Source organism: Lepidochelys olivacea (genome assembly GCF_965140295.1).
Source record: "Lepidochelys olivacea isolate rLepOli2 genome assembly, chromosome: 5".
NCBI classification, from domain to species: Eukaryota; Metazoa; Chordata; order Testudines; family Cheloniidae; genus Lepidochelys; species Lepidochelys olivacea.
In genome coordinates this window covers 117,660,988-117,682,615 of record NC_140415.1, presented here as the reverse complement: position 1 = coordinate 117,682,615, position 21,628 = coordinate 117,660,988, and the positions used below count along the sequence as shown (strand labels likewise).

The following is a 21,628-nucleotide window of genomic DNA, read 5'->3' as shown; positions in this document are numbered from 1 at the left end:
GCTAGATTACTTACTAAAAGTTCTAAGACTCCATTCCTGTTCTGTCCCCGGCCAAGACGACTACAGACAGACACACAAACCCTTTTTTTTTCTCCCTCCTCCCAGCTTTTGAAAGTATCTTGTCTCCTCATTGGTCATTTTGGTCAGGTGCCAGCGAGGTTACCTTTAGCTTCTTAACCCTTTACAGGTGAGAGGAGCTTTCCCCTGGCCAGGAGGGATTTCAAAGGGGTTTACCCTTCCCTTTATATTTATGACAGGTCGGATCACACAACCTGAGTGAATAGAAGAAAAATCATGTCAGTCCCTTGAGACTTTGTATTTTAGTGTATAAACTCCTTGCATTCTGAGGGCAGGGAAAGGGCTAATGTAGGCCCAGGAAGAGTTGCACCAGCTGGGCTCAATTACAGCTCTGATAAACTGGCTTGCATCATGTACTGAGCTGAGAGTAAGGAGAAGGAAGCTCTTCCTGAGGAAAGGGCTTTCAAGCAAATAACAATAAAGGCTCCTTCTAGTGACTGGGCCAAGAGGAGATACTCACCATGTGTGGACTGATCTACTGATAGCTTGTTTTATTGGTGGCTGTCTGGAGCAAGCCTCACTCCCTCCTCCTTTTTGCAGTCTCTGACCTGGGCATCAGGAAGGCCGCCCAAGAGACTTATTTAACTGGGACTCCTGGGAAAAAGCGTAGGGAGGGAGGCAGTTGCACATGAGTGAGGCACTTCCAAATGGAAGCAGATGCAAAATAAAGGTTTTGTGTCAGGGACAGACCCAGTTAAGAGAGATGCTCACTGGAGAGTCTTCCATTGTCTTCCACGACAGAATCATTGATGGTGCAGTAGCATGTTAGTCTACATTTGCCATTGCTGGTCTTTTAAATGTTTGTAAGACAATCTGCTCAATATTGGGAGTGTGGGGGTCCAGTCAGAAATGTTGTTTTATTAGATGCACTTCTGTTGGAAGATTCTAAAACATACCAAGTAAAGCAGTTGGAAAATGGAGTGATTTTTTTTCCACAAAAATGTATGGGAAACTTGTTGTCTGTTTTCTGTGGAAGAACTTTGAAATATTCTGACTGAATTCTGAGTTTAGAAAGAGAAAATCTGAAATTATTTGAACAGTAAATCATGTGGCACAAAAGTCAGAGTTGAGTCTAAGCAAATAACAACAAGGTGTTAAGCAGGTGTAAATTAAAATAGACCACCTTTCACATTAACATAAACCTGTTAGTTGCTTTTCCTGGTATACCCTTTTCTTCCAGGTTCTCAGTAGATGAGTTATACCAAATTACATTCCCTTAATCTCAATGGGCCAAATTCAGAAGGAATGTGCAAGTTGCACATTGGCAAGTGGGTGTGAATCTAAAGGTATTTGTTAATATACATTGAATGGTGAACGGGATTGAAGGATGTGTAAATTAGATCAGTACAAGGCTAGGATTTGTCACCTTCTGCTCCAGGGAGGGGTGGAGAGAGAGATGATGGTGTAGTAATTTGCTAATGTATTGCTTGCATAGGCCAGTACTAAATTACCGCGACCTTCAAGTAGCTGGAGTGGATCCAAAGTTCTATCCGTTTTTGCCACCTGCTCCAGACAGGGAGTAAGCAGGCATGTAGCCCTTGCTTACTCATGTGTGCTCAGACCAAAGTTCTGTAGATCATGTATAGGGATGTATTTGTAGTTTGTTTTATTTTGGAGGTGGGTGTTAGGTTGGGTCAGTTACTCCCTCAGGTAGGTGTGCAGTCACAATGTACCCTTTCCATTCACTTTGATTTTTCATGACTGAATTTGGCCCATGGTCTTCAGAGACTTTATACAGAATTCTGTAAAATATTCCAAGGTCCTTTAGGGCCCCCAATCTCTGTAGTATAACTTGTGAGAGTCCCTCCTGGGTTTCGTGAGTAAAATGTCATTTTTAACAGAAATATATTACTTTAAACACTGATGTTCTCTAGCCTCCTAAAACATTAAAATAAGGCAGTCTGTCGAATTATGTGGATATGTTCGTCCAGTCTCCTTGATTAATACTGATAGTAAAATATTTGCAAAGGCATTCATGAAACAGACTGGAAATCATTCTGCCAGACTTGATATGTATTCAAAATAGATACTCATGTAAAAACATCAGACTGTTCATTGACCTAATAAATATCAATAATTATGCTAAGGACCAAATTGTTGATTCGGTGGATGCAAAAATAGCTGCCCAGAAATAACTCTTCTTCATAGCTTTTGCTTTTGACTGGGGCAAAATTTCAACTGAATAATTTGTTGTACCCAGAAACAGAAGCAGCAGTATCTAGACATGGAAGGATGTCCAAAATATTTCCAAAATAGAATTACAAGATCAGGATTGACCCCTCTTTGAGTATAAGTGTGCACTGAAATTGTAATAGCAGTAAGGCAAAAATACACACTTACATTGTTGAGAATGAATTTAAAGCAAGTGGGCATACATGGCTGATTATGTAATTTATAATTAATGTATTCTGCACAAGCTATTTCCAAAATGTTAGATTTCAGAAGTTATGCTTTTTAAAGGGATATTAAAATTAATTAGGGAAAATATCTCAAATAAGGTCCAAACCATGGACAAGAGTCTCAAACCAGTTACAGCCCCTTTACTGCAATCAAATGGTATAAAGGGTCTGTAATGGAGCTACAGGTGGCCAGTAGAAAACTCCTTCTATTTAGAGAAACTTCCTGTTGGTGCATCTGAGCCTCTGCTGAACATCCATCATGTGCACCTCTCCAACACAGTATCCGGTGTGGGTGCTGAGCCAGGGAGAAGTTGTGGCAGAGCTCTGCTCCATTACACCTATCGTCCACTGATCGTCAATTAAGGACCCTAAGTCATTGGCACAACTTAAGTTGCACAGCAGCAGCTGTTAGTAATTTCTGGCCCCAATAATATGGCTACCTAACACACATTCCTCTCCTCCCCTCCGCCCGCACCAAGCATAGCTCTTGTGCATGAGAAAATCTGCCCCTCTATCTCGTGACTGAGCTGGAGAGCACTTTACCAAAGGGAACATTTAAATGTACTGGGGTGGGGAGGAGGGGAAACTATTTTTAAAAGCGTGGAATAGAATAAAACCATTGAAAAATCAAGAGAACCAATAACAAGTACAATAAGGGCCTGACTGGGTGACCCTAATAGATGACTCCAACTGACTGATTTTTTTGGTTTTCTGACAGTTCCAACAAGTAAATAAATAAAGGCCACTGAAGTCAAACTGAAAGCCGTTTTTAAAAAATGTTAATCAAATAGAAAAAGACAGGAAAAAATTCATTTCAGGTTGACAGAACATTGTGATAGGTTGAATAAAAGCAAAGAAAATGAAGGATTAGATTTGCCAAAGGAGAGGTGGTGGTAGAGGCAGCAGCCCTCTTTTACCCAAATAGCCCAGTTTTTAGGGCAACTCACCTGGGATGTGAGATCCCCAAGTTTGAATCCTTGCTCTGCAGCAGGGAGTTGAACCCAAGTCTCCCACTCCTAGATGAGTGCCTAAGCACCAATATATTGGGTATTCTGGGGTGGGTCTTTCTCAAGCTGTACTGTTGAAGCTGCTCCATTTTGTATAAACAATTAACTGTCATTGGAGCAGGGAGTGGAACAGGGGTATCCCCCTCTTGGATGAGCATGCTAACTAGCAGGCTATAGGCTATTTTGGGGTAGGCTTCTCTCAGTCTCTCCTGTTGACTCTGTTCCATTTTGTATAAATACTTAAATGGTCAATGGGCCAGAGAGAATCCCCGTGTGAATATAGCCCCCCCAAATAAGAATGTTTTGATTTTTTTTCAAACAAAACAGATTGCTGAAATTGACGTAAATTTGTGACTTTTGCTCAGTGCTATTTTTTGGGGGGGGGGGGAATGTTTCATCAGTAAAATTTCACCCAGGTTAATCAGAGCACATATCACCTTACTGAACACATAGCCCCACTGAAGTCAAGAGGATGGGACTACAGAATGCGTATGTTATCACTCTGTGTGAGTGATAGCATCACACTATAGGCTTCAGGGAGAGGCAGCCACTCAAGATGGCTTTGGACCAGATTATTTACTCAGGGTGAATGATGGATTTGAATTCAGTGATATTTAAGGTACCAGTTTCCATAAGGGAAGGAGGGAGAATCTCACTCCTACAGATGCAAGATTAATATAGCACCAGTGCCACTTCTATTCATCTTCAGGAACAATCTACTCCACAAATACTCCCATTCAAATAAGTAAGGCTGGTATGATAAATGCAGTAGAGTTCTTGCAGTTTTGCTATCAGGTCAGTTTGTGATTAGTATAATGAAGGGAGGTGAATATACTAGATGTAACACAGGTTACAGTACGAGGACATTGAAGTGCCATTGGTATTCCTACGTAGAACACAAACCCATTCTATTTTCCTAACCCACCCTAATCAACAGGCTGTATATGCCAAGGCTCCCAAATATACTCAAATATCCACCGAAGTATGTGGTTCTACTTGTCTTCAGGTTACACAATGGTTCCCGCAGTGCAGCTTTCGGTACTGTAGTGACATTAATATTCATGTCCAGTTGATCAACATGCAGTATTATGCTGGAGAAAAGTATTCAGGAGCTAAAACTCAAACCTTTGAGTGCATAGGGAAAAACAGCCAGGAAATACAACAACAAGCTCAAAACCCATTGAAAGGAGGAAACCATTTTTTTAAGTATTTGGGCTTTGAAAGCCAGCTACCCTTTACTTAGGCTGAAAGGATACCCGCTTGTGGTTTTATGTTCCAGGTTGGATTGATTGACCTATTATATTTAAAAGGCCCCTATCACAGTGGTATATGAGCACATCACACTCTACTGTATGTATCCTCCCATGTGAAACATCCATGTGAAATAGGGAAGTGTTATTACCCTCCCTTTAGAGATGTGATAGGTGTTATTACCCTCCCTTTAGAAATGAGGAACTGAAGCACAGAGAGAAAAAGTGACTTGCCCAAGGTCACACACAAAGTCCATTGCAGAGGAGAGAATAGAAATCAGGTCTCCATAGTCCTAGGCTTCTGCCCTTACCACTAGACATCCTCTCTCCCTAATTCTTCCAGCACCTCCAACTCAGAAAGTCCAAAGAACATCCAAATAATCAATTTAGCCCTTAATGTGTTCCTACTTCCAATTAGAGGAGAGAAAACTACAAAAACTACCCTAAAGACAGAAGATTCTTAGTGAGCAGTTTCTGCTTCTTGTATCCTCAGATCTCTGATGCTCTTTATTTAGTTGTTTGAAAAGAAAAGCGCAGTTGTTTGCTAATGCACCAGAGTTAGCTGTATTTGAAATCCTTCCTCAGAATATACACGTCTGCAGTAATAGCATATGGGCATTGGAAAATAATTGAAGCATCCAGGACTGCATCTATTCTCATAATCTGCATCAATACATAAATGTCAGGCCCTATCACCTACTGTCTAAGAATACAAGAGTTCTAAAGCTTCTCCTATTATTTAATAAAATAGGTTCATAGAGGAGCATTAGAGAGACCTTTTATGTAACTTTAACAGATTATACTGGGCTGTGTGACGAGTGCTTAAGGGCACTTCTTAAGGTGTGCTATCTACTCAACCTCACAAATTTAAAAATAATGAAAGAAACAACATGAACGGTCACTTTAATGCACTGGAAGATTTCTGACCTATTTACCTAAGTTACTTCCTCTAAAGACTTTAATGTCATCTTTCCTTTTTTTTAAAATCAGGTTGACATGAAGATGTACATTTTGAAACACTGAAGCAGAGGACCAGAAGCATGAGTGATGCACAGTTTCAATCTGGTAAGTCTTGATTAATTTATTTTGTTGATGGTGATTTTTTCCATCATTGATCTTGCTTATGTTTACAATAACCTCTCAGATGTTACAAAGATTTCCCCCCTCGTATTGTTGGCTTTCTATTTTATCCTTGATGAAAGCTGGCCTCTCTTTTAACAAAACAGAAGTATTCTGTCTCTGCTGCTGGCTTAGCTCCTAGAGATTCAATTTTATAATTGACGCCAGAACTCAGACACCCTGGTCCATTTAGGGAAGGGAGGACTGTTGTGCAGTATAAACGATGCTGTCTCTTTCTGGGGGACTAGTGCCTAGGTGTATTTATGAATGGTAGCCCTGCTCCCTTTGGACACTGGGCCACCTAGTGGTTGTGATACTGTGCACCCAAAGACCCATACAGAAAACCAAGGCTAGAAAGGCACAATATTTGGAAGTTATAAGGCAGTTCTAAAGGTTAAAGTCGTCTCTGGACAGGCTGTAGCAGCTAGTGAATTTAAATCCATTTCTATATAATCTGGAGAGACAAAACAGCTGGTATCACAGCATCGGAACAGCACGAGAGGCTCAGGTGGCGTTTCTTTAGGCCTAAAAGGGATTCACAAGAACGTCAAAGGTAGCCACATGTAGCTATGCAGTACAGTGCTCGTAAACCTCGATCAGTACCAGATTCACCCGCTCTCAGAATAGGGACCCCCCCCTTGGTATTCAGATACTACCCCTTGCCAAGTATAAATGCTGTCCTCAGGACGTTCTACTATGCTTCTTCTTGACTGTGTTTGATGAAGGAGCTTCCCCCACAGCAGCGGTATCCCATCCACCCTTCTGTGGCTTTGTTAAAATAATGCCTTGTTGGGTATCTCTTTTCTTAACATCCTGCCTTCCAGTCGGGTCTTGTTAAAGTGGCCACATTTTGGATGGTTTGTCTCCAGCATTTTGGAGTGTGGGTCGGACACTCAGGCACTATGTTCTGCTTTAGAGATTTAGTTGCCTCTTCTAGGCACTTCTGTGCAGTGACACCCGCTCTAGTGTTCTGAAACCAGTTTTTTTTCTAGTCCAACCTTCTATACATTTCTCGGCACTAGGCTCTTGCTCTGATGGTCTTGCTGCATTGATGCTTGTGTTTAGCTAGTCTTGTGTTTCTTTTTGCTGCTTCAGTGTTTTCTTGGCTTTACTAGCCAAGTAAACCGTGGCATCCAAGGAGGAAATTCGGTGACTTCAAACCCATCAGCATGGCAGAAAAATGGCATAGACCAAATACTATTTTCATTGCATGATCTGCCTCAGAGTCAACCACTAGATGCTGTGCACACCTCACATGTCACTGCCAGGACTGAAGAAACATGAGGTGTGCCAATCTGTCACCTAGGGAGACTCCTTTTCGGGCTGTACAAATCAACCTGTAGTGCTTTGAATGAGTCAGATGAGACGATGGAGCACCAGGGCTAAGACAGCACCCCCTGCACTGGCCCAGACCCATTCCCCTGACTCTGAGAGAGGCTGTATCAGACTTTCTCCTTTTTCTTTCATGTGCACGAGAGGGAGATGGTGATTCTGGCAGTCGGCACTTGCTTAATGGCCTTATAGAAGATCAGGTGCAGTTGTGTGATGCTACCTCACAGCTGATTCTGTGGGATTTGGGGCATTTCTCTTGGCCTGAGTCAGCAGGTGTAAGAGTGTTCTGTGTAGCAGTGACATCTTCTGCAACTGACACTTGCTCCCTGGGAATTGATGCTCAGCGCAAGCTCTGGCCTCAACGCTGCCATCTTTTAATCCTCTTTCAGATACATAGATTTTAAAAAACCCTGTTTCCATTATTTGAATGGGTCTGTTTCAAGTGGTGGGTTTTTTTTGTTTGGGGGATATCCCTTGAGCTTCTTACTCCCCAGAAGTGAAAATGCAGCACAGATAGTATCTTAGGAGAAGGGGAAATACTTGCTTTTCAATTCTGTTTCTCAGCAAAGAGCATCTTTTAGGATTACCAGACCCACGTGTCTCCCCTTTACCAGAGTTTGGAGTTAACTTTTTTGAGAGGGTTTTTTTTTAAGTTTTATGCGGATCTTGAACTGCCTCATTCTTTTGGAACCTGCCTCTCCTGTGCAAAGGAATAAACTGCAGTATTCAGGGGGAGCATTTGTACTTGGCAGGGGTGGCTCAGGCTGGCTCGTAGCTACACATCAGAGCTAAGGAAGTTGTGTCAGTCTCAGTCTAAGTAGTTGAGGCCCAGAAGTGAAAATCCTGCACACATGCTATCTCAGGAATAGCAGACGGACAAGGTAAATCATTTTTCTTTCACAGTATTATGGATTTAAAAACTGTGAAACAATATGATATTTGAATGTCAATTGCAATGTTAATTAGTGAGTTGGTAATAAAGACAGGTAGTCTGGGTGCAGCTGGATTTCTGTGTATTGCTGACTCCATTTCAAAAATATACAGAATGCCTCATAGACTCATAGATATTAAGGTCAGAAGGGACCATTATGATCATCTAGTCTGACCTCCTGCACAACGCAGGCCACAGAATCTCACCCACCCACTCCTGCAATAAACCTCTCACCTATGTCTGAGCTACTGAAGTCCTCAAATCATGGTTTAAAGACTTCAAGGTGCAGAGAATCCTCCAGCAAATGACCCGTGCCCCATGCTACAGAGGAAGGCGAGAAACCCCCAGGGCCTCTTCCAATCTGTCCTGGAGGAAAATTCCTTCCCGATCCCAAATATGGCGATCAGCTGAACCCTGAGCATGTGGGCAAGATTCACCAGCCAGATACCCAGAAAAGAATTCTCTGTAGTAACTCAGATCCCACCCCATCTAACATCCCATCTCAGGCCATTGGGCCTATTTACCATGAATAGTTAAAGATCAATTAATTGCCAAAATTATGTTATCCCATCATACCATCTCCTCCATAAACTTATCAAGTTTAATCTCAAAGCCAGATAGGTCTTTTTCCCCCACTGCTTCCCTTGGAAGGCTATTCCAGAACTTCACTCCTCTGATGGTTAGAAACCTTCATCTAATTTCAAGTCTAAACTTCCCGATGGCCAGTTTATATCCATTTGTTCTTGTGTCCACACTGGTAATGATCTTAAATAATTTCTCTCCCTCTCCAGTATTTATCCCTCTGATATATTTATAGCGAGCAATCATATCTCCCCTCAACCTTCTTTTGGTTAGGCTAAACAAGCTAATCGTCTTGAATCTCCTTTCATAAGACAGGTTTTCCATTCCTCGGATCATCCTAATAGCCTTTCTCTGTACCTGTTCCAGTTTGAATTCATCCTTCTTAAACATGGGAGACCAGAACTGCACTCACCAGTGCCTTGTATAATGCTTCTGCATGGTTCAGCATCACTGTGCACGCTCCCTTTCTGTGGACTGTGACTAAGAAGCATACTTGAGCTCTTACAAATAGGCAAGGTAAAATCATTTATCTCTGCCCGTGTCCCCTATAGTTTTTGTTTTATTTTATAAAATGGGATTGGATTCCACCTGCACCCTGTCCTAGACTTTGCAAATCAGACTACTCCTGGTCAATCTCCATCTGTGATTTAATGTCTCAAACTTGGGCTCTCTTCATTTCGGGTGAGTGCAGGTTTCCCATTTTTCACTGAAGAATATAAGAATGGCCAGACTGGGTCAGACCAATGGTCCATCTGGCCCAGTATCCTATCTTCCGACAGTGGCCAATGCCAGGTGCTTTGGAGGGAATGAACAGAGCAGGCAATCATCAAATGATCCATCCCCTGTTATCCATTCCCGGCTTCTAGCAGTCAGAGGCTAGAGATAACCGGAGCATGGGGTTGCATCCCTGACCATCTTGGCTAATAGCCATTAATGGACCTATTCTCCATGAACTTATCCGATTCTTTTTTGAATCCCATTATAGTTTGGTCTTTACTACATCCCCTGGCAATGAATTCCACAGCTTAACAGTATGTTGGGTGGAACAATTTGTAGAGTGGGGCTGTAAAGACCTATTGAACCAAACTGTGAACCGTGTATATAATGGAAACAACATTAAGCCAGGGGATGGGGCATCACCCCTAGTTCCAGCACTTATGTGAAAAAGTACTTCCTTTTGTTTGTTTTTTAAACCTGCTGCTCTCTCTCTCTCGCTCTCTCTCTCAAAACTCTAACTTTTTTATTTGACTGGCTGAAGGAAACTCTCTGGAGCCAATCAGTGCTGCTGGAGGTGTGTTTTCAGAGTGACTGAAGCATTTCCATTTTCCAAGGGCTGAATAAGTGGCCTTCATGGTACTTCTATTAGGTTCACAAAGGAAAAAGAATGTTTGAATTCAGGAGTGTGTCCCTGCTTATTGTTGTATAGTAGCACTGGTAGCCTTTGTCTACCCTCAAATTTGCACTGGTGTAGTTCAACTGGTTCAAACCCTGGGTAGACCTTCTTATTTCAGTTTTAGAGTTTGGTTTGTTTGTTCTTATTTTATTTAAGTTGAATCAAAATAAGCGTAGCTTATACCTGCTTTAAACCAAAATAAGAACATCAACATGGCCTGTTTGTTATCTTTTTTGCAGCACTGGCTTAAATCACAATTAAGTTTAAACTGGCACAACACTGAATATAGACAAGCTTGTAGACTGGCCCAGAAATATCCTTCCTGAATATGCTACATTATTTTCATTGTTAGTTATATGAATAAGGTCTCCCCAATTGCACAAGCGCCGTTGTTTAAACTCCTAGGCTCAGTATGGAAGGAAGACAATTTGAATGTTCTATAGAAAGACTATTTTGTCAAAAACCTGCTCATTTGAGCTTAATAACCCTGAAATTTTTAAGAAAATTTGCACAATACCAGTGTTATATTTGTGCTAATGTTCTGTTTGAAATAAAATGGAAAAATGCTCTAGAGTACTTCAGATAACTATTGTTTCCCTCAAATCTGCTGTAATTTATCATTTTAAGAGTTCAACAACAAAATGGAAAAGGTGTGTTTGTTTGGGGTTTTTAACACACACTCAAAAAAATCTATTTAGCAAATCAGGCTTTCTTGAAAAAGGTTGCATTTGTATTCAATACTTAATTCTCTCTCTTGCTGACTGTTAAAACTTTTTTATTTTCCATGAATAACAACAACACTGTGCCTCTCCATTGTGTCCTGTCTTCCAAGGGACATTGTTTACTTTAATGCCAAAGCTTACCTACATTTCTCATACATGTTATTTGGCATACCCGCACTTTTATTGCTGAAAGCAACATATGTCAGAAATAGACAATTGCGAACCTGATACTATCCAAAGGGTTATTTACATCAACAAGAAGATTCTCCAATTTCCTGTGTGAATAATATTTGTGTCCATCATCTCCCACACTTTCACATGCTGATCCCCATTTGGGCTTTGGAAGATTGAGAAATATGAATAACACTGTGATAAACCCGTGGGCATCTAGGAACATCACAACTTGCATATCATGGCCACATACAACTTCCCAGTGAGTGAGCATTAATGCTGTCTAGCTCCAAAAGTGAAGGTCTATAACTCTACACAACTCAACCTAAAGGAAAAAACTCTGTTAGGAGGAAGTGATGCCATGCAGTTGAGAAGTATTAATTCAATCCAGTAGAGGGCAGTGGTACACATACACAATAACCAATTTATTATAATACTTAGCACAGATAAAGTCAGATTTTTGCCCCTTACTCTGTGAGCAACCCCAGTTGCTGGGACTACTGGAAGAGTAGAGTTCTATGTGTGAAGAAGGGTGGCGGAATTCCCCTATGAGGTAGATTAGTATACCCTTTTTATAGGGCAGCAGTGTGGCCTAGTGGATAGAACACTAGACTGGGACTCAGGAGACCTAGGTTGTTCTGTTCCTGGCTCTGCCATAGACCTGCTTGGTGACCTTGGGAAACTCACTGAATGGCTCTGTACCTCAGTTTCCCCACCTGTAAAATTGGGATAATTGTAGTGTGTGGAGATCAAAACAAAGAGCCATCCCAAAAGTAGTAACTAGAGAACTCCCCAACTGGAAATGTGTGTTATTTATTAAGCGCCCCCCTGCAATACATTCTGATCCTGTTTTGGTGACTGTGGAAGACCAGGAACTATAACCACTCCACATCTCCCCTTCTTTATATATTAAATAGTCCTGAGCAGTGTTCTAAAGATCAAGTCTTTGAGGTGGTCTGATTTGTCTTCCAGAGCATGTTCTCACTTCTGCTGAGTTTGCATGTGGGGCTGCCTGTGGGAGGGGGCTCACTTACTCACAGAGTACCTGCATGGCAGATCCCCTTTGTTATGTGGGGAAATACTGAAGATGAATCCAGTTCCTCTGGAGAAGTCCTCCTAGAGTTTCCACTAGGTGGGATCCAGAAGTTTCCCCTATGTTCAGAACAGTTCCAAATGTCTGGGAGATGTTGAGGCCAACTTTGTTCTCTGGTGTCAGTTTAGGTAACACTTATGTTCTGTGCTGAACGTTGAAGTTTTATTGCTGCTAAGTTTTTATTTCAGCATCCTGTTTTCTAAATTCCTTCAGGTTGGACCACTTAGATTTAAACTAGGAGTCCGGCGGTACCTTAAAGACTAACAGATTTATTTGGGCGTAAGCTTTCATGGGTAAAAACCCCACTTCTTCAGATGCATGGAGTAGGTTTTTTACCCACAAAAGCTTATGCCCAAACAAATCTGTGAGTGTTTAAGGTGCCACCGGACTCCTCATTGTTTCTGTGGATACAGACTAACACGGCGACCCCTCTGATACTTATATTTAAACTGTGTTGGTGCCACAGGTCATCTTGCCATCACAAGCTCTGCTGGAGAAAGTCCAGGTGCAAGCGTATTGACCATGATGCCACTGGTGTATTTCATGGGTTTACTGAATTTTGCAGAAGGCTTTTTAATGTCTGCACTGCTCTCTACGTCCCTGTTGTTCTGGGAGGGCAGGATAATGTGGACTACTGGTACCGATGTTCAGAATCAAAATCTTGTGCAAATGCTGGGAATGTTTCAGAGGTAAATTGAGGCCCATTATCTGATATGAGGACTTCAGGAATTCCATGTCTTGCAAGTATTGACTTTGGTTTCTGGCTTACCTGTGCTGATGAAGGCTAGCCAAATCAATATATCTGGAGAAGTCATCAGTTACACTAATGCATGTGTGTCTTTTCCATAAAAACTAGTCAGTTGCTACCCACTGCCAAGTCCTTACTGGTAGCTTTGTAGAGTTATGTTTGGTTGGTTTGGGTTTTTGTTCCTTGTTACATATGTCACAGTCCTCCGCTAAAGTCTGAAATCAGATTTGGCCACCATACAGATTGTTTTGCTCATGCCCTGCACTTGTTTGTATCTTGGTGTCCTTCACAGACAAAGCATCACTTTCTGAAGTACTGGCTTTTCAGAAACAGACCATCGACCATGTGAAGGTCATTTTGGGCCTGCCAATATGGTGAAAGGTCTGTTGGAAGTTACTCCTCCAAATCTGCTCTCTTTGGCAAAGTTCAGTATGTTTCTTACATGTTTCAACCTTTAGCTGTTCATCTCAAATTTCCTGAAGTCATCTGCCAAATGCTGGAATTGCTGCCAGGGCAAGGTCAATGTAGACTTTGACATCTTTCTCTAAAGCCTTTTCTTTTTCCCTTATTGGCTGCTTAACAGGGGCTCTAAACAGTGTCTGATGCTGTGAGTGTTCTTCCTGGTATGTGCTCAATGTTGTCTCTGCTGCTAGTGTGTAGGCCACATTCCTGTTACTTTGTAGTTCCTTGTATTCTCACTTTTGCCAGTGTGTGATTTGGGTCTAAGTGCTGCTGTGCTGATAAATTAGTGTCTCTTATGCCATGTTTCTTACATGCAATGTTGTTGTAGCAGTGTTGGTCCCATGATATTAGAGAGACACAGTGGGTGAGGTAATACTTTTTTTTTATTGGACCAACTTCTGTTGGTGAGAGACAAAAGCTTTTGAGCTTACACAGAGCTCTTCTTCAGGTCTGGGAGTTTAGTTTCCCAGACCTGAAGAAGAGCTCTGTCTGGCTTGAAAGCCACTCCACAATACTGACCTCTCTTTGTAAACTGCTTTCAGATTATCTGATGTGAACCACTGTATAAGAATTTGGCGTACTTCTACCAGACGGAGAATCTGAGGCAGAGAGGTTAGTGATTTTCCATAGGTCAGAAACAAGAGTCGTGGTCAGATCTGGGATATGAACTCAAGAAGTCCTTACTACTATGGTGGGGAATAATCAGAACCTTAACAGCTTCTTCCATCCTACTTGCTCACCAGTGCTATTCTATTGAAATTTACTGCCAGTATAGACCCAGTGGAGTAAAGAGAAAGCAGGTGAGGAACTGTGACTTAGATGGGTGTTCAAGTCACAGTGCAGTTCACACACCAGCCCTTGCTTGGGCTGTGCCTAAAGGTAGAATCCATCCCATAATAAATTAGTGTATTTAAATAAAACAATAATACGGATGATCTGTTTCTTGACATAACACAGCTCAATTACAGCACAGCATATGCTGTATGTCAAGTCTAGAAACAGCTCACTAATCGTATTTGTTTTATTTAATACACTGATGAATAGTAAGATATGGAAAAGCGGACAGTGCAGGGTGAGAAATGTTTGCCCCCCCTCCCCCGACACACACACACACGGAGTAGCTTTTAAAGTTTGAACCGATGACAGTTTGTGTTCATATTGACATTTATGGTGAGGAAAGCATTTTGCACAGCTTGCGTGACCTTTTGAGAGGTTGACACAGTAAGTAGCTGTTTGATCTAAAAGCTAGGTTCCTCCCCTTAAAGCAAAAGGCTGAGAGTGGCCTTATCCAAATAGGCTGCAGGATGGAGTCAGAACAACGATTAAAAAGAAAGTAAAGGCAGAGACTTGAAGGTCAAGACACTTTTCTGCCCAATGTGTGTATTTTCCCAGAATAGGAACCCTGGTAGAGATCACAGATTTCCTTTACAGGAGAAGAAGTTTCAGTTAACTGCATGTAAAATCAAGTCCATATCACAGATGTGTAATGTTTGCATTTAAACAGAAGTAATAGCAAAAAGAAGGGACTAGAGAAAGATTCATTCAAGGTCCTGATAGAATTTGAGTAAAGGACAGAGAAATAAATGAGGTATTGAGTCTTGCGAGGCTATTTTGAGTCGAAGGACTTTAAGTCATAGGAAAAATAATTGGCCAAATTTTCAAAACAGCTCAGCATATTGGATACTGATTTCTTGAAAAAAAAATGAACATAGTTTTCAAAATGAGAGCTAGATGCTGAGCACTTCTGAAAGTGTGGTCCCAGCTGTGGGTGTTAACACCTGAAAATCTGGCCCCAAGTGACTTGCCATGGTTCCCCAGGAAGTCTGTGGCTTACATAGGAATTGGACCCAGATTTCCTGAGTCCCACTCTGGTGCCTGATCCACAAGGCCATTCTTTCATACTACATATCAATATGTACGTTTTGAAATGACTAGTGTGTTAAATAATCTACTTTACTCCAAGTGGAGATGTGATTTGTGCTTTTGCAATAGCCATTTGTCACTGCAATGTTAAACAAGAAACTAAGCATGAACAGAACATAGTAGGTCCAATTCATCCTTGGTGTAATGCCACTGAAGTTATTGGAATCACAGAAAGATGAATTTGGCCAATTACCATTGAAAGCATAAACAAAATAATTTGATTTTTAAAAAAGATGTGGCAAAGTACCGACAAGAATATGCAATGATATTTAAACTACTGCTGTGCAACAGATCATGGAATATATCGTTTTCATTTAAGGAATGTGTTTCTAAGTGGCCACTTAAGACATTATTTTGCCATGTAAAGTTCTCTCCAATTTCAAATGCTTATCTTCCTTCATTTTGTGCTTGTAAAAATAAGTTACATTTTGTCCTGACCTTGGACGTCTGTTGATATTTGTGAAACAGCCAGCATGTAATAAGGATTTCATTTGCACCTGTAATTATGATTTATAGTCATTAACCTTTTCCTGTCAGTTGTTTTTAAGCACACTGATCTGAATGAAAGAGAGAGAGGGTGAGCTGGGAACACTTAATCAGTAAATACTATAATTAGCTATACTGTACTATTTACCCTGCTAGTGTAAATACATACTATCAGTTTGGTAGCCAAGATTTCAGTTTTACTTGCATATTAAGCTTTCCTTGAGGAAAACCGCTTTCCTTTTCTTTCTTTCTTTTTTTTCCTGGCACTTTCATGTTAAAATGTATCAAATTCTATATATCCTTAGATTTCCACATCCCTTAGAGAGCATTCCCCGGGTGTTATTCCAGCAGGAAATAACCCTACAATTTCCATTTGCTTGTTTTCTCCCCCGTTCTATCAGTATTTACCAAACAGTTGGTTGTCTTTACTTTTTCTGTAACGTCTTTCTGCCCTGTTATGGATACAATTCTGCATTCCAATTCACATTGAGGAAGGCCTACTCAGAGAAATACTTCCTTGGGACCAGACTCTTGTGTATACTAAGGCCCCATTACACTATTCTGACCGTTAAAAGGGGCCTTAATATGAGTGTAAAGTCTTTACACTGACCTGGTAGTGCCCCTTTTAACTGTCAGAATAATGTAAGATTAGAATCTGACCTATTTTCAGTTGACAGTATCTAAGTACCACTCAGCATGTGTAGGGATTGCAGAATCTGGCCCTATGTCACTAGTTCATTGCCCTTCTATCTCCCTCTACTCAAAAAAGAGAATCATAGAATCATAGAATATCAGGGTTTGAAGGGACCTCAGGAGGTCATCTAGTCCAACCCCCTGCTCAAAAGCAGGACCAATCCCCAATTAAATCATCCCAGCCAGGGCTTTGTCAAGCCTGACCTTAAAAACTTCTAAGGAAGGAGATTCCACCACCTCCCTAGGCAATGCATTCCAGTGTTTCACCACCCTCCTAGTGAAAAAGTTTTTCCTAATATCCAACCTAAACCTCCCCCACTGCAACTTGAGACCATTATTCCTTGTCCTGTCCTCTTCCACCACTGAGAATAGTCTAGAACCATCCTCTCTGGATCCACCTCTCAGGTAGTTGAAAGCAGCTATCAAATCCCCCCTCATTCTTCTCTTCTGCAGACTAAACAATCCCAGTTCCCTCAGCCTCTCCTCATAAGTCCTGTGTTCTAGACCCCTAATCATTTTTGTTGCCCTTCGCTGGACTCTTTCCAATTTATCCACATCCTTCTTGTAGTGTGGGGCCCAAAACTGGACACAGTACTCCAGATGAGGCCTCACCAATGTCGAATAGAGGGGGACGATCACGTCCCTCGATCTGCTCGCTATGCTCCTACTTATACATCCCAAAATGCCATTGGCCTTCTTGGCAACAAGGGCACACTGCTGGCTCATATCCAGCTTCTCGTCCACTGTCACCCCTAGGTCCTTTTCCGCAGAACTGCTGCCTAGCCATTCGGTCCCTAGTCTGTAGCTGTGCATTGGGTTCTTCCGTCCTAAGTGCAGGACCCTGCACTTATCCTTATTGAACCTCATCAGATTTCTTTCGGCCCAATCCTCCAATTTGTCTAGGTCCCTCTGTATCCTATCCCTGCCCTCCAGCGTATCTACCACTCCTCCCAGTTTAGTATCATCCGCAAATTTGCTGAGAGTGCAATCCACACCATCCTCCAGATCATTTATGAAGATATTGAACAAAACCGGCCCCAGGACCGACCCCTGGGGCACTCCACTTGACACCGGCTTCCAACTAGACATGGAGCCATTGATCACTACCCGTTGAGCCCGACAATCTAGCCAACTTTCTACCCACCTTATAGTGCATTCATCCAGCCCATACTTCTTTAACTTGCTGACAAGAATACTGTGGAAGAGATGGATTTACAAATAACTAGTCTCTAAAAAGAGGAATTTGTTTAAAATCTTAGTGCTACCTCTGTGCTTTTCTTCAAAGTCACATTCACATTACAAAATGTATAGGGCCAGAATTTGATACTCCTATGCCTGTTCACTAGCAATTTTTATTCCAAGAGCAGGCCCATTTAAATCAATAAGTTAACTTCCAAAATAGGAGTATCAGAATCTAGCCCACAGAATTTTTGTTCATGACTAGGTTTGTCTTTGTCCAGTGCTCAATGAATGTTTCTCCTTTAGTCTGACACTATACCACATTATTCTTCTGGAAGCCAGTGCACTATACTCAGAAGTAGTGCTGGGCAAAAATTTTCAGACAAATAGTTTATTCACTCGAAAATTCAATTGAAGTTGACAGTAGGCTAGAGTCACAAAATGGGAGGTGATGGTGCTACCCCCAAAACAAACTTTAACCCAGTGGTTAGGGTACCCACCTTGTTTGTGGGAGACCCATATACAAATCCTCCTCCGGAGCAGAGATTTGATTACAAGTCACCCCTCAGTCTACAGACTTTTCTGGGCTGGATCTCTCTAAATCTCTCCTCTTGAATCTGTTCCCCTTTGTATAAAATATCAGCAGGAGTGGAGAGAAAGTGGGAATGATTCTATAGCTTGGGGGTTAGGGTGCTAACCTGAGAGGAGAGAGACCTGCGTTCAGATCCTTTCTTCAGTGTGGTTCTCGGCTATTGGATATAAAAAAGGGTAGGGCACAGTCACCGCCAAGACCTCCGTGTCTGACCATTTTGTGAAACTATCTCTTTTAAAATGCCCAGAAACAAAACATTTTCAGTTGAACAATATGTTTAGTGAAACCTGAAATGGATGCTTTGATTTGCCGGACTTTTTCAGAACTTTCAAATTTGGTGTGTTGCAAGCCTGTTTTGCTTCTCTCTTCTTTTTTTTTTTCTTTCTCCCCAGAAAGTCCAGTGAACCAAAAAATCAGCTATTAGCTCAGCTCTACCTATCAGTATCATTTCCATATTTTGTAGAGGCTTGGGGAATGAATTTTGGTCCAGATTCTCTGCAGGTGCAAACCAGTGTAGTTACATTCTCGTCAATAGAGCTGTGCTAACTCACACTGACTAGGATTTACAGTTAAGCAAAAAGTAAAATCAGGGGATTCTCTAACTTATGTGATACTTTATGATATATCTCAAATTTTCTAGTCTCCCTGCCAACTTTCATGTATTTGCACTAACAAGTGAGGGCTGCCTCTTCCAGGCTTTGATGGATCATCCCTTCAGAAGAGGAAGTGGTGTAAATCAGTGGTGCTGTGCGGAGAGGACAGGTGCTCTCTGATCTGCCACTTTAGAACGGTGATGAAGAGGCAGCTGAGCAGCAATGAGAATGTAATTTTAAGATTCTTTGCAAACAGTATGGCTGAGTGGTGGAGGAGGTACAAAAGAGACAGGAAAAATATGAGTGCTCAGAAAGGAAGGATGGGACTTGCAAAAGGGGAGGGGAGTGGAAAAGAGAAGACCATTTGGGAGAAGAAAAGAGAGAGGAGACAGAGAGGAGGGATGATTAGGGTCACCATATGTCCTGTTTCAGCCGGGACAGTCCCTGGCGTCCCAACTTTTTTGGCAAAAGTGGGTATTGTCCTGTTTGCTCTTGCCAAGTTGATCTAGACTTGCCGCTGCATACACACATACATTTAGGTGTGTATAAATTAAGGCTTCTGCACGCCATAGCCTACTTAACACAAAACCTCAAAAGCAAGGAAATGAGAAATGAAGGCATCTAACAATATATATTCTCCTCTCCATTCAGAGACAGACATGCACACACTTCACCACGAGTACGACCACCATCTGCCATGGAGCAAGCATCACAGTCTGACCCCAGTCATAGGAGAGAGGCCAGATTTCCAAGCTCTCTTCCCCCAAAAATTTACTCCTCCATCACAATCAGCAGATCAGATCTTCCCCATAACTTTACTTTCTGCACAGTTCAGGGAGGCCACACACACATTCCTACTGGGGGGAAGGAAGTGCTGAAAGGATGGTTTCCTAGAAATGTCATTAGTAGACATGATACAGTTAAATTCTTGGCGTCTGTGTTGCAACTGATGCCCCATTTGTGACCGTGGATTTTTTGAAGTGCACATGAATGACACGGAACTAGGATAAACTGACACATTTTACATATGCCACTGAACAACCATTCAGTTGTAATTAGTTTTAACCACTAATGGTGTTCAGTAGAGTCATGACAACAACCTAGAGGTCACAGGTTTTGTGTCCTATTGTAAGTCTTTTCAGCTATCCCGTTCAATTAACTTTTTGTTCCGATACTCCGTTGTCGCTCTCTCAGTTCCAACTGCAGTTGCTGCTCCGCTTCCTCTTAAGATCAATGAGACTTTCTTCTGTATCTAGTTGAATTGAGTAAATTCCCCAATTCACAAATACACTTTGTTCATCAAATGTCTCAATCTTATGCGCCAAAGAGGTGTTTAAAGCTGTGTATGGAGTGTTGTGCATCTCCTTTAAATTATATTTTTATTGAGCTGTTTTCATGGAAGATCTCTTTCAACGATGAAGTATTTTCTGCCTCTTCATTTTAGACCCCTCTCTTCTTCCCCCCACTTTATCTTTGCATGTATATTCACGGTCAGCTAAAGTTTTCTTGCTCTTTAAAAAGTGCCTTTTTGGCAGAGGCTCAGGGTTTACCCATGACCATCACCAACACAGCAATAAGATATTTAGGTGATCATGTCTGTACTTGGGCCCTAATTGGCACAACACTTAACCACTTGCTTTACTTTTAGCATGTGATTAACTCCATCCATATTCAGCAAAACACTTACATATGTGTTTAAGTAGAAGCATGTGTTTTGCTGAATTGGGGCCCTTGTCTTCAAATGGCCCAGAATACAGGATTCTCAGATTTGTTCCTCCTATTCTAGTATTAACTCTTTACCAGGTATGGAGCTGCACTATTTTCTCATGTGTTGGAAGCAGAGAATCTCCCAAAATGGACAGATTGACTAAGATTTAACTCTGCTCTTTGTTTTTCTGCTACAAGTCCTCTCTGGTGGACTCTTTTCTACTCTATAAGAACATAAGATCTGATGCTCTTCATCAGTCCATTGAGCCATCTACGTTGGTGTCCTGTCTCCAGCAGTGACCAATAACCAATGCTTCAGCGTAAGGCCTGGGGCACTTCACTATTTGGGCAGTAAAGGGTTTCTTCCTGAACCCTGAAGCAATTAGCTTATGCCCAGTAGCATGAGAGCGGTGACATCCTTTGGGATATTAATCTGCCTCTTCAGTCACTTCATGTTTTGTTGATGGTCATGTTCTGTATTTTACAGTTGCTGTTGTTTAACCACGTGTTCATAATTAAATTACCCTCCAATTGTTTTTTTTAAATAAAAAGATATTCCATTATCAACTTTTACTGGGAGAATATTTGGCTTAGGTTTGAAATAATGTCTGGCTCCTGGTACAGAAGTCTTTGTTCCAGATCAACTTTAAAAAAGTGGAAGTCCTGAGAGACCTTTTATCACAAACTATAAGCACACATGAGACATCTGACATATGGTGCATGTGCTGTGAACCAAGATTGAAAGGGTGATTCACTGTTCATGTATCAGAGAAGCAGGCTTAGCAATTCATAAATTTACACTGAGCCAATTTTCCCAACAGAGTTCTCCCTATCTACAGAAAAACCTGAAAAACATTGTTCAAAATTGGTAATTATAGTCTCCTTTGTAATTTGCCTTGTAAAGTATTCTCATTGAAATGCACTTTGTGATACCCTGCCTGGATTGCTAATTCTTTTCAAAGAGAGTGCTTAGCTGAGTTATGTTACTAATCAAAATTTATGCCTCCAGCAACCCTTCTTACTATATATATATATATATATATATATATATCAGAAATGGTGCAAGGGAAAAGGAAACTATGAAGGTGAAATATGTGCACAATACTGATCCTTTTTACAATACCTGATAAAAGAAGTTTTATTCTTAGAACTGGTACATAAATTAGCT

At 41.4% G+C, this 21,628-nt stretch overlaps 1 protein-coding gene across 3 annotated transcripts in view; it reads left to right on the top strand.

The window, feature by feature from the left end:
- LINGO2 (leucine rich repeat and Ig domain containing 2) overlaps positions 1–21,628 on the top strand; it is a 757,476-nt gene that overhangs the window by 403,276 nt on the left and 332,572 nt on the right. For 2 of the 3 annotated variants that reach the window (XM_084628753.1, XM_084628755.1), the window contains one exon: positions 5,725–5,799. The gene's annotated coding sequence lies outside the window, so the exon portion shown is untranslated. Of the gene's footprint in view, positions 1–5,724; positions 5,800–13,829; positions 13,900–21,628 lie in introns of all 3 variants that reach the window. The other variant, XM_084628754.1, reaches the window with a different exon arrangement.